A 10941-nucleotide genomic window follows, 5' to 3' on the forward strand; every position below is an offset into this window, starting at 1 on the left:
GCAAAACAACAAAACATCAGGAAGTGGCCATTTTAATGGAGATCATGCCCAAAGAGGTGGTAAGACACCATGGCTGTCTAATGTGCCATCTCATGCTGAAGGTGTCTCCAAATACAAAGAAAAACATGTTTGTTGAAGGAGATAATGGGCAAAATCAATACTGAATCAATAAATCCATAAATCCATAAGATGTTGAGAATATTAAAAACAAGTTATAAATCATGAAATTCTAGGTACCAAAGTGAGTAGCATGGCAATTGGTATTAGTTCTCCATGTCAGCTCTACCTCAAGCTATAGAAAGAAACTGCTAGGACTTTACTCAACATTCCTGGAGTGGGATACATGAAAGAAGGCCTCGTGGTTGGAGAAATTCAAGTTGACAGTCATGAGAGTCATAATGGAAGTACATGTTGTGTTAAAAAATTGACTATACTGAGAATCAACATCATTGTGGAGAGTAGCCAATGTAATGTAGAATGTTCTACAGTACTCATAGTGCACTGTAACCTTGATGATGTAGTACTGATTTGTCTGCCTAATATCTTAAGGGTGTTGTGTTACCACTGTATGACTAATGTTTCTGCTTATCATCATCATAACATTATGGTTTTCTACAGAACACCTAACACACCTGTACAGTATATGCTGATCCACATCACACAGCATTTGCACATACATAGTGTGTATAATTTTATGGTTTCAGCACTGTTCTTGATGTTTACCTGAGGTTACCACAAATACATGAGTGCAGCCAATTTGACCCTAGGATATCAAGAAATTCTTCTGTAGCACAGATGTTTGATTTGCTGGCATTAGCTGTGTGTATGTACAAGGGGAACTGTATATACTGTTCACTCACTTTATGCAAGCATTCTTGACTTAGCAGAGTATTTTGCTAAAGGTTGACTGAGAAATGCATTGCACCAAACCTAATGTCTGCTCTATGGTGCCTGTTAAAAAGAATTTTAGTTCTTTGATGATTTTCAGGAAGAGGAGATGACTTTGGATCCCTGTATTGGGTTGTAGGGTATCCGAAATAGTGGCAATATGTTTTGTATGGTGCCCAAATCGAGCCTGTGTATCCTCTGGATCTCAAGGTGACTCATGTTTATAGGTTCCAGCCTTACTCTGTCAATCCTGGCTCTTATCCTGTGTTGTTGTACCATTAGAGTTCATTGATTGATAGGGTAGGCTCCATCGTCATGCTGCATAGTTTGTTCTAGCAGAACATGGATCTGACATAGAATGTTATAGTTGCCTAACAGTGCTGCATCCATTTTGGTGCACGGTAGAATGGAAGGCTGAGCAGCTGCAATCAACTTGTGAGAGATTCATCTGTCCATAGCTGGTACTGTAGGTATGGGCCTCAGTGCAAGTGTGTGCTGTTTTATTATTTTCAGCTGAAACAGTGCATTTACCTTGTTTTTTGTGCATTATTGTGTTGGTCTTTGATTTTTTTGATCCTTTTTAAAACATATTTTTATTGTACTTTTCTTTATAACTACAAGAGGAGAGTAAATAAATACAAGCAAGATCAAACCTATCACATTTCCATGATCCATTAATGCAATATTCATTTCTTATAGTAAAACTCCATTATCACAATATATACCATATGCACAAGACAATACAAATCATAGTGATGAAGTGCATATAGTGTTTCACATAAAGTGTACATAGAGTACACCGTATGAGAGACAGAACTCAGCCCATTTCATTTCATACACCCTTAAAATTGCCTCCAGGAGATGACACAATCTATGCCTAGTGAGCAAGAGAACGTTCTGAAGGGGGTCCAGATCTGTTTCCCTTTTTTTCTTGCCTTTTCGCTGATATAGGTTACTTTCCAGATTATGTATCGATAGTAGCTGTGCTAGCCATTGGTGAAATGTAGGAGGACTGGGTAAAGCCATGCTGCCGATGTTCAGATACGGACTAAGGCCATTGCTATGAAGACAAAAAGCTGCCCGATCTAATACCCATATTGTTGTGAACTCCCAGTAATACTAGTTAGGTAACATCTGAATGAAGTACCATTCTCAAAAACCTGGTTATTTCATGCTTAAGCAGAACCAGTGCTGAGCAAGTACTGAACATGTGCTCTGAGTCTGCTTCACAAGTTTGAATTTTCTATTGTTTCACAGCTTTTCTTGCATTTCTTCCACATTCATGATTTTTGTACAAGCTGCTTGTAATACAAAAAGATAGCAAATGGCATATATTTCATTGGTTAAGCAGGTGCAGTAGCACTACTGCCCAGAAGCATGAGCTACGCACTGAGCACTGCCTTCTGATGTATATTATAGTTCAAACATCAGCCATGGGGCCCATTTCCTTCCTTGCACTCGGGCCCATAACTTACTGGCTACATTACTGAAAGAGAGGTGAGGTCTACACAGATGTAAAGAGTTATCTGCAAAGAAAGAGATTGAAAGAGATAGCTGAGGTAGAGGGATGAATTGAAATGGAAAAAAGGTCTCAAATGAGATATATGTTTGTGTGCGAGAGAAAGAGATAGAGAGTGAAGAGTTGATGATGCAGAAAAAGGGGTAGAGGTAGAGAAATCCAGGTAGCTTCAGAAGAGTAAGATACTTAGAGAGGTAATAAAAAGGCTACAGAAGTAGAACGAGAAAAAACGGAACTGGAGAGATGAGATAGAGGGCTAATGGTAAGGTAAGTTGAAAGCTCAGGTAGTGAAAGAGAGGTGTAAGGTAAAAAGTTGTGAATTACTGAGGGAGATGTGGGGTAGAGAGAGAAATGAAGGAGATAAAGGGGAGTAGTTAGGTAGAGATAGGGCTGAAGGAGATAGAGAGGTAGAGTAGTAGAAACATGGAGTGAGATAGAAAGGTGAGGTTTTTATGAGAGGTGTAGTAGATGGAAGAGAGATACTGGAGGTCAGATGAAAAAGGAGCAGTGATGTGGAGAGAGAGTGATGATGTAGAGAGAGTTGACATACAGCGAGAGGATTAACAATGACAGAAGTAGATGTAGGCACAGAGAGTGATAGAGGGAGGAGAAAGGTTAGAAAAGAGGGGTAGAGGGAGATTAGGTCATGTAAGGTAAAGTGGGAATACTAAGAGATGAGGTAACCAAAGATGAACGAAGAGAGAAGGAGCAAGAGGCAAGTTAAGACAACGAGTTAAATTAGAAGATATGCGCTGAAGTAAAAAAGTCTATAAATGACCACTGTCATAGAGTCTTTCCATTGTTCTTTCAGTAGGGCAGTAATGAAGTCCAGGGTAATGACTTCTTGTACCCACCTTTGGGTAGGTAGCATCTGGAGATAGCTTTGCCTTTTAAAGTGATATGACTTGGCTCTGTTAAAAGCTTAACCAATACTATACTGAGTGTTTGGAGGGTCCAAGGGGAAACAGTTTATAGACACACTAGGTACCTTGTCCCCCAACTTATATAGCGAAACAACAATGGAGGTACCTACAGTCTGAATGAGAAAAAAGGACCCAAGTGGTGTCCAGCAAATGTGCATGCAGACCAGATGTTGATCTTACAAAGAGACAGTATTATGTCATGACAAAAAGAAAAGAAAGTAGGAGAGGAGAAGTTACAAAGTCTGTTAAGACTGGAAAATAGTACCCATCAGCCCACTCAAAAGCGGAGTCTCGTCATCTGGGTGGTAGGAGAAAAAGGTGTCCTTTAGGCTCACCCTCAGCCGGAGTCTAAGGTTGCCTGATCATGGACCCTTCAGGTCGGAGTATCCAACCCGCAGACGACAGAATGTGAGAAGACAGGGCAAAAAGAAAAGGTTGCAGTGCAAGAAATGAAGGAAAAGTGCTCCTAATGTTTAAAAATGCCTAATTCAATGACATAAGGTAACTTTATTGGGTTTGACCATCAAATTGGCATGATTAAAAGCAGTAAGCTGATAGCATGAAAAAATAGTTTGCTATCTGTCGTGAGTGTTACTAGGTCGACATGTTTCAGCCTTTAACGGCTTTCTTCAGGACCAAAATGAGCTACCGCAACACATACTTATCGTGTATAACGACCAATGTCCCGTGGATTCAAGGGAAAAAGGTGAAAAACCTCACCTCGCCTGGCGACTGCTCAGGTAAGAAGGAGGCCACGCACTCTCCGTCGTTGCCTCGGGTCTGTTGACTCCCCCTCGGCTCAGTCAACAGACCCGAGGCAACGACGGAGAGTGCGTGGCCTCCTTCTTACCTGAGCAGTCGCCAGGCGAGGTGAGGTTTTCTCTCCCTGCATTTAGGGAGAGGATACACCTTTTTCCCTTGAATCCACGGGACATTGGTCGTTATACACGATAAGTATGTGTTGCGGTAGCTCATTTTGGTCCTGAAGAAAGCCGTTAAAGGCTGAAACATGTCGACCTAGTAACACTCACGACAGATAGCAAACTATTTTTTCATGCTATCAGCTTACTGCTTTTAATCATGCCAATTTGATGGTCAAACCCAATAAAGTTACCTTATGTCATTGAATTAGGCATTTTTAAACATTAGGAGCACTTTTCCTTCATTTCTTGCACTGCAACCTTTTCTTTTTGCCCTGTCTTCTCACATTCTGTCGTCTGCGGGTTGGATACTCCGACCTGAAGGGTCCATGATCAGGCAACCTTAGACTCCGGCTGAGGGTGAGCCTAAAGGACACCTTTTTCTCCTACCACCCAGATGACGAGACTCCGCTTTTGAGTGGGCTGATGGGTACTATTTTCCAGTCTTAACAGACTTTGTAACTTCTCCTCTCCTACTTTCTTTTCTTTTTGTCATGACATAATACTGTCTCTTTGTAAGATCAACATCTGGTCTGCATGCACATTTGCTGGACACCACTTGGGTCCTTTTTTCTCATTCAGACTGTAGGTACCTCCATTGTTGTTCTGTTAAAAGCTTCACATGTGGGAATATAGGTTACTATGTCTTTTATCCAGCTTGGCCACCAAAATCACTAATTCAAATTTTCTGGTAGGACCAGGGTGACCTGCCAAGGGTTGATCGTGGCACAAATACATCACTTGGTGTGGTCATTTTTTGTAAGAATATAAGCGGCTTACTTTGAAATGGAATCCCATCAATAATGGATCAAGTCTTCTCTCTTGCTTGACACAGAATCATTTCATGTACTGGGATTGCTTTCCTGATTCCATCAAAGAAGATATCGGAGACTGCTGCACCAATAATCTGTTCTTGAAACACTATATGACCTGAATTCTTGTGATTTTTTGGTCACAGAAGTATAATAGCGTGACAGAGCATTGGCCTTATTGTTTGAGGTTCCTGAACAGAATGAGATGGGAAAGTAAAATTCTGCAAAACACAATTTCCATCGCAATTGCCTTGGTGCTAGGGCACGCATAGTGCAACAATTGTAAGCTGCGGTGGTTGGTATACACTGTTGCTGGGCATCTTACACCTAGCAGATCGTGTCACCACTCTTTAAAGGCCAACTGGATGGCTAAAAGTTCCTTTTCAGCCACAGTGTAATTTTGTTCCACAGGTAGATGTTTCTTAGATAAATAGGCCACTGGGTGCAGTTGGTTTCTGTCACTGCCTCTTTGGGAGAGTATGCCCCCTATTGGGGTTTCTAAAGTGTCCACAACTATAAAAGGCTGTGCAGTATCTGAGTGCTTAAGAATAGAGGTGATGATGAAAGTGGATTTTAATCTCTGGAAGCCTTGTTCTGTGTCTTGAGTCCAAACAAATGTTACCGCTTTTCGAAGTTTGTGGCATTGATTTTGATGGTAAAATGGTGGATATTTCATGTATACAAATTCGCAAAATCCAGAAAACTTTTGGGGGCCTATTAGGATGACGGGCGGACTTTGTCCGCCCGTCATCCTAGCGGGGAACCGGACCGCCCGCCATAAGGGCGGGGGTCCCGGGGGTGGCATTAGGATGTGCCCGCCACTGTCAGCATTTGCATATCCAAAGCGGCAGGCACCGCGCGGTGCCTGCCGCTTTGCATATGCAAATGAAGGGGGTACCATAGGTACCCCCCATGTGCACCCCCCACATGTACTTCACTCTGGGGGCCCACAGGGGGCCCCCAGAGTGGGGGCCCACAGGGGGCCCCCAGAGTGAACACCGCATGCCTTTCCGTGGCGGCATTGCCGCCACGGAAAGGCATTGAGACCAGCCCATCGTAATATGGCGGGCGGTGTCTAACAGACACCGCCACCATGTTACTGGTGTTTGTCACCGCTGCGGTCCCCTCCGCCATCGTAATATGGCGGGGGGGAATGCAGGGAAGGATGGCGGGCGGATTGCCTCAGCCAGGGTGGCGGTGGCCACCGCTACCCTGGCGGAGGCAATCCGCCCGCCATCCTAATGGGCCCCTTAATGTCTTTGATGTTTTGGAGTTTTGGTCATTTCTAATTTGCATGGATCTTATGTTGAGCCATTGAGATCCCCTGCGAAATGATAGTGAATTCTAGAAACTCTACTTTGGTAGAACAGAATTCACATTTTGTCAGTTTGCAACATAAGCCATGTTGTCTGAGCTTACCTAGAATGGTTTTAACATGCTCTACATGTACCCTCCAGGAAGCTGAAAAGATGTGGATGTCAACTATGTGGAGTATAACAAATTTGTCAAGAAATTCATGCAGTATAGATAGTTGCTGTTCGTACTTGATCAAGTAATACCATAATAAGTGACAGAGGATATCTGTTTTTGATTGTTATATTGTTTAAGTATCTGTAGTTTATGTACTCTCATTGTTCTCCCTTACTATTTGGTACACAAATAGGAGTGATGCAGCAGGCAAGTTTGATGGCCTGATAAACTGAGATATTATGAGAAAACAAGGGAACCCAAATAAAGTTAACCAGGGACATGAGAATTGAGCTATTATTGAGAACAGTGGTCCCTAGAGAAACACTAATAGGAACAAGGGAATAAATATAGACCCAATCAGTACTATATTTTTTAGACTTGTCCAGCCAGGCAGAGGTCTAATATTTAATATTTTAAATCCAATGAAAACAATATAAACAAAACATTTCAAGTGGGAAACAAGCCTGCATCCTACTAAAACTAAACAGGACAAACAATAGGACACATACAAAGAGGCTAGGGCAAAGCTGTAGGTTTGTTACACATAAAATTCTCAATGTGACAACAAATCGCAAAAGAACACCTTTACAAATTAAATAGCAATTCAGAGCAGTATTTAAGGCGTTTTAGAGTGTTAACGGTGTTTTAATCCATGTAAACAATAAATGGATCATCATCAGGACATTTAAGATAAGCATGCCTGTGTACAATTGCCTGTAATGAGCGTTATCGAGTCTTGCATAGATATTGGTAGAGGAGAGGCTGATGATACCATCAGCGAACTGACAGGCCATGAAAATTCACAGTGAAGTATTGGAGGAACCCAGACCGCTTAGGGCATCAAATGCGATGTGTGCAGAATTGACCCATCCGATGACGGGAAACACTCTGTGTCGTTTCGGTCGTAATAATTGAGGGAGCCGCAGCCGCTAGCTCCAGTGGTCCGATGGAGATAAAAGCCTCAGTCTAGGTTCCTCAGTGGCAGGAAATGTATGACGGCTTCTGGGGTGCGAGAAGAGATAAACTGAGTTGGCATATACTTATCAAGATAGTTTCATAAGTATTGATTTTCGTGTTCTTTTAGGGCATAAATCCTGCTTCATGGTATTTTAACCACTGGTACAAGGTCTATCTGTCAGTCATAATTGTAACGGGGTGGTAGAGTCTCAGCACTGGTGGCACTGAACACCTCCCAGAGCATTTCATATTCATCAGGTAATTCGGTTTCTTGTTCAGCAGCAGTGGCTATCAAATTAGTCTTTTTGTTTTGCAAGTCTTTTTTCTTGGTCGGTTTTCGAAAATATCCAACAGAACTAGCAAGTGCCCCTGCAGCAATGGGCCATTGTCCATGTTCTATCGCCCTAAGAAGGGAAATTCATAAAGGTACTAATTACTCTACCCTGGCTTTAGGCTGGAGGGAGGATTATGTTGGAAAATGGCCCTCTCTGAAAGGTCACCCCAAACTTTTTCTTTCTTCCTCCTCTTTTTGTACCTCATTTTTACTGGATTTGGTACTCTAAGTACGTTATCACTGCTAACCAGTGCTAAAGTGCATGTGCTCTCTCCGTAAAACTGGTAACATTGGTTCATATCCAATTGCCATATTTAATTTAAATGTAAGTCCCTAGTAAAGGGCACTCTATGTGCCCATGGCCTGTAAATGCAATGCTACTAGTGACCCTGCAGCACTGCTTGAACAACCCACCAAAGTAGCTGTCAAAACACAATCCAGTGCTTACCTGACAGCCCACACTGCCTTCTTCGCAGATACACTAGGGACCCAGCTCCATATACCCTACCTTACTGCCTGTGATATGAATTCCTATGAGGAGATCAGGTAGAATCTAGGAGAAGGGCTTAGATGGACATCATCGTGGATGCCAGGATATAGTTGTGGAACCTTAGAAACACCAAGAGAGTAATGAAAGGATCTATCCCACATGTACTTGTACCCTCCCTGGCATAGTGTACCACAGTGTGTGTATTCTCCCACCTACCAATGATCAACTATTGTAGTTGTGAAGTCTGTTGCGTAGTTGTAGCATTGGAAACTGTCCAGTCAGATTTGTCTCTGGATGGGCCAGAAGTGGTGGTAAGGTTATGCTAGAATATCGGTGATCACTAAGTCTGTAGAATGATGCTCCTTGAACGTTTCTTCTTTCCTATGGGATTATATCTCAGGTTTTCTGATTTGTGAGCACTTGTTCATGAATACCAAAAATGAATGTTTCTGCAGTTCTAAGTTGCTGCTGTACTCCACCAAGTTCTATGGCATGAAGTTTGGTTTGCTGCAGGCACCAAGTTCTGTTCACTTAATACAACAATTAACAAACTATGTTCACCCGTGACTCAAACTATATATGCAATCACACCCTTTAGCATTAGGCGTCCCTAAAGGGGTTATGTCCGCCTTGGTAAGCGTAGTTCTAAGTGCGGATAATAGGTGCTTGGGCTTGCTACATGCGCTTGCTTGTGTTTGGTACCTTAGTTATGTTGTTTGTTTCTTTTCTTTCAGATGTTCAAGAAGCCGAGTGGCATTACTGTTCTGTTGAGAGCAAAGGACAAAGATGGCTTCTGGATGACTCTTCCACATGTTAGTGCAGGGTAGGGGTTCCCTTGGAGAGCAAAGGTGTTGTCCCTGAGAGTCTTGAGGCCGGTTCTAGGCTGTTGGTTGTGGTTTATATTGGAAACCATGCCCAAGATGGCCGCCGGGAGTTGTGGTGGTCTCGCAAGATCTCTGCTACTCCTGAGGTAGTTTCTGTAATGCAAATACTGAAACACGGAGCAACGGGCTCAGTTGCAATACATACTCTGCGTTTCTGTCCTCAAGACGGTATGCACTGCTGCTAATTCCATGAACGGGATATAACGCAAAGGTTACTATGTGAATCAGAAAATACGATACAAGTACTAATGCCACTTAAACCCAAAGTGTACAGCAGTCAATACATATGCATACCTGAATCACGGAATATCCTAAGTCACTACCTACATATGCATACACTAACACACATGTGTGGTGCATGGCTTGGAGGGCAGGTTTTTCTAACCTGGAAGAGTAGTCATTCCAGTAAGTGGGGACCCATGCAGTGGCAGTAGTCCTCTGACCAAGTCTCAGGTCTGCCATTTCAGGGCCTTAATGTGCCATTTACTGCCACTTCAATTTGGCATTTAAAACTACTTGCCAATTCTTAAACTACCCTTTTGTTAATTACATATAAGTCACCCTGTTTCATATGTTTGGAATGGTCTTGATAAATCCCCTTTACTGGTGAAGTTGTATGTAAAAATACTGTTTTAGAAATGCACTTTTAGAGAGTGGACATTTCTTTGCTCTTAACTCTTTTGTGCCTTAGAGCCTGTCTCCCATACACATCTGGATTGGGTGACAACTACACTTTATGCATTCCCTCTAGACAGCCACAAACACATGAAGGTGATGCTCATCTGCATTTGTCTGTATTCTGATGGATCTTCCTGGGCAAGGAGGAGTGGGAGAGCCTGACCCTTTGGAATGAGAGATGGACTATGCCTTCCTTCCAAGTGACCTCCAAGGGCTTGCTGGCTTGCGTCCTGTTTCTAAAGTCTCAGGAACACAAAAACCTCATGCAATCCTGCTGGCGTTTGCTGGACTCTGCCTTCTATATGGCCTACCATGTCCTGAGGTGCCCCCTCCAAGTTCTGGGTCTTTGGGGTGGGTTCTGCAGCTGATTTGCTACAAAATCAATGCATCATCACTACTGCACTGATTGGAACCTACAAAACGCTGTTTGATGCCAACACAGTGCTGTTCTAGAGACAGCCCTCTACGGCTCAATGATGACACAGGATCAGACTGCGCAGCTCAACTTCAGGACATCAACCCTCCTGTGATGTTCAATGATAAAACAACGCTGATCCAAGGTCCCAACCACGATTTTCTAATACCTGAATGTCAGCTGGGAGGCTTCCCCGGTCCGTCACGGTCTGTACCGTTTGTGCGGAGGGAAGTACCTCTTTAGATTCATTGTGAGGCATCCTTTGCACGCACCCACTTCCGGCGGTTAGCGCTCTAGTTTTTGATAATTTCCCGACTCTAGGCCACGCTGGAATGTCTGCGCAGTGGTCTTATACTCCTACTTGCCCCCGGGTAAGCTGAGCGCGTTACAAGTTTCATATAATAATAATAATACTTCTGCGACAACCTCCTGGCTATTAGATATTTAATGAGCACGGTCTGCTCTCCCCTACCTAACACTCCTATGGATCCTTTTTGCTGAAGGAACTGTGGTTATAATTCTGAAGTTACCCTGCGCCGCCCGCCTATACAATCGCTGGTCTCAGGACAGAACATTAAAATGCTCAGTCTTAACTGTCGATCACTGGTCAAACACTACTTAGATGTGTTTGACCTACTTCAAGACGAGTCT

This window comes from Lissotriton vulgaris, chromosome 12, assembly GCF_964263255.1.
Source record: "Lissotriton vulgaris chromosome 12, aLisVul1.2, whole genome shotgun sequence".
Lineage (NCBI taxonomy): Eukaryota > Metazoa > Chordata > Amphibia > Caudata > Salamandridae > Lissotriton > Lissotriton vulgaris.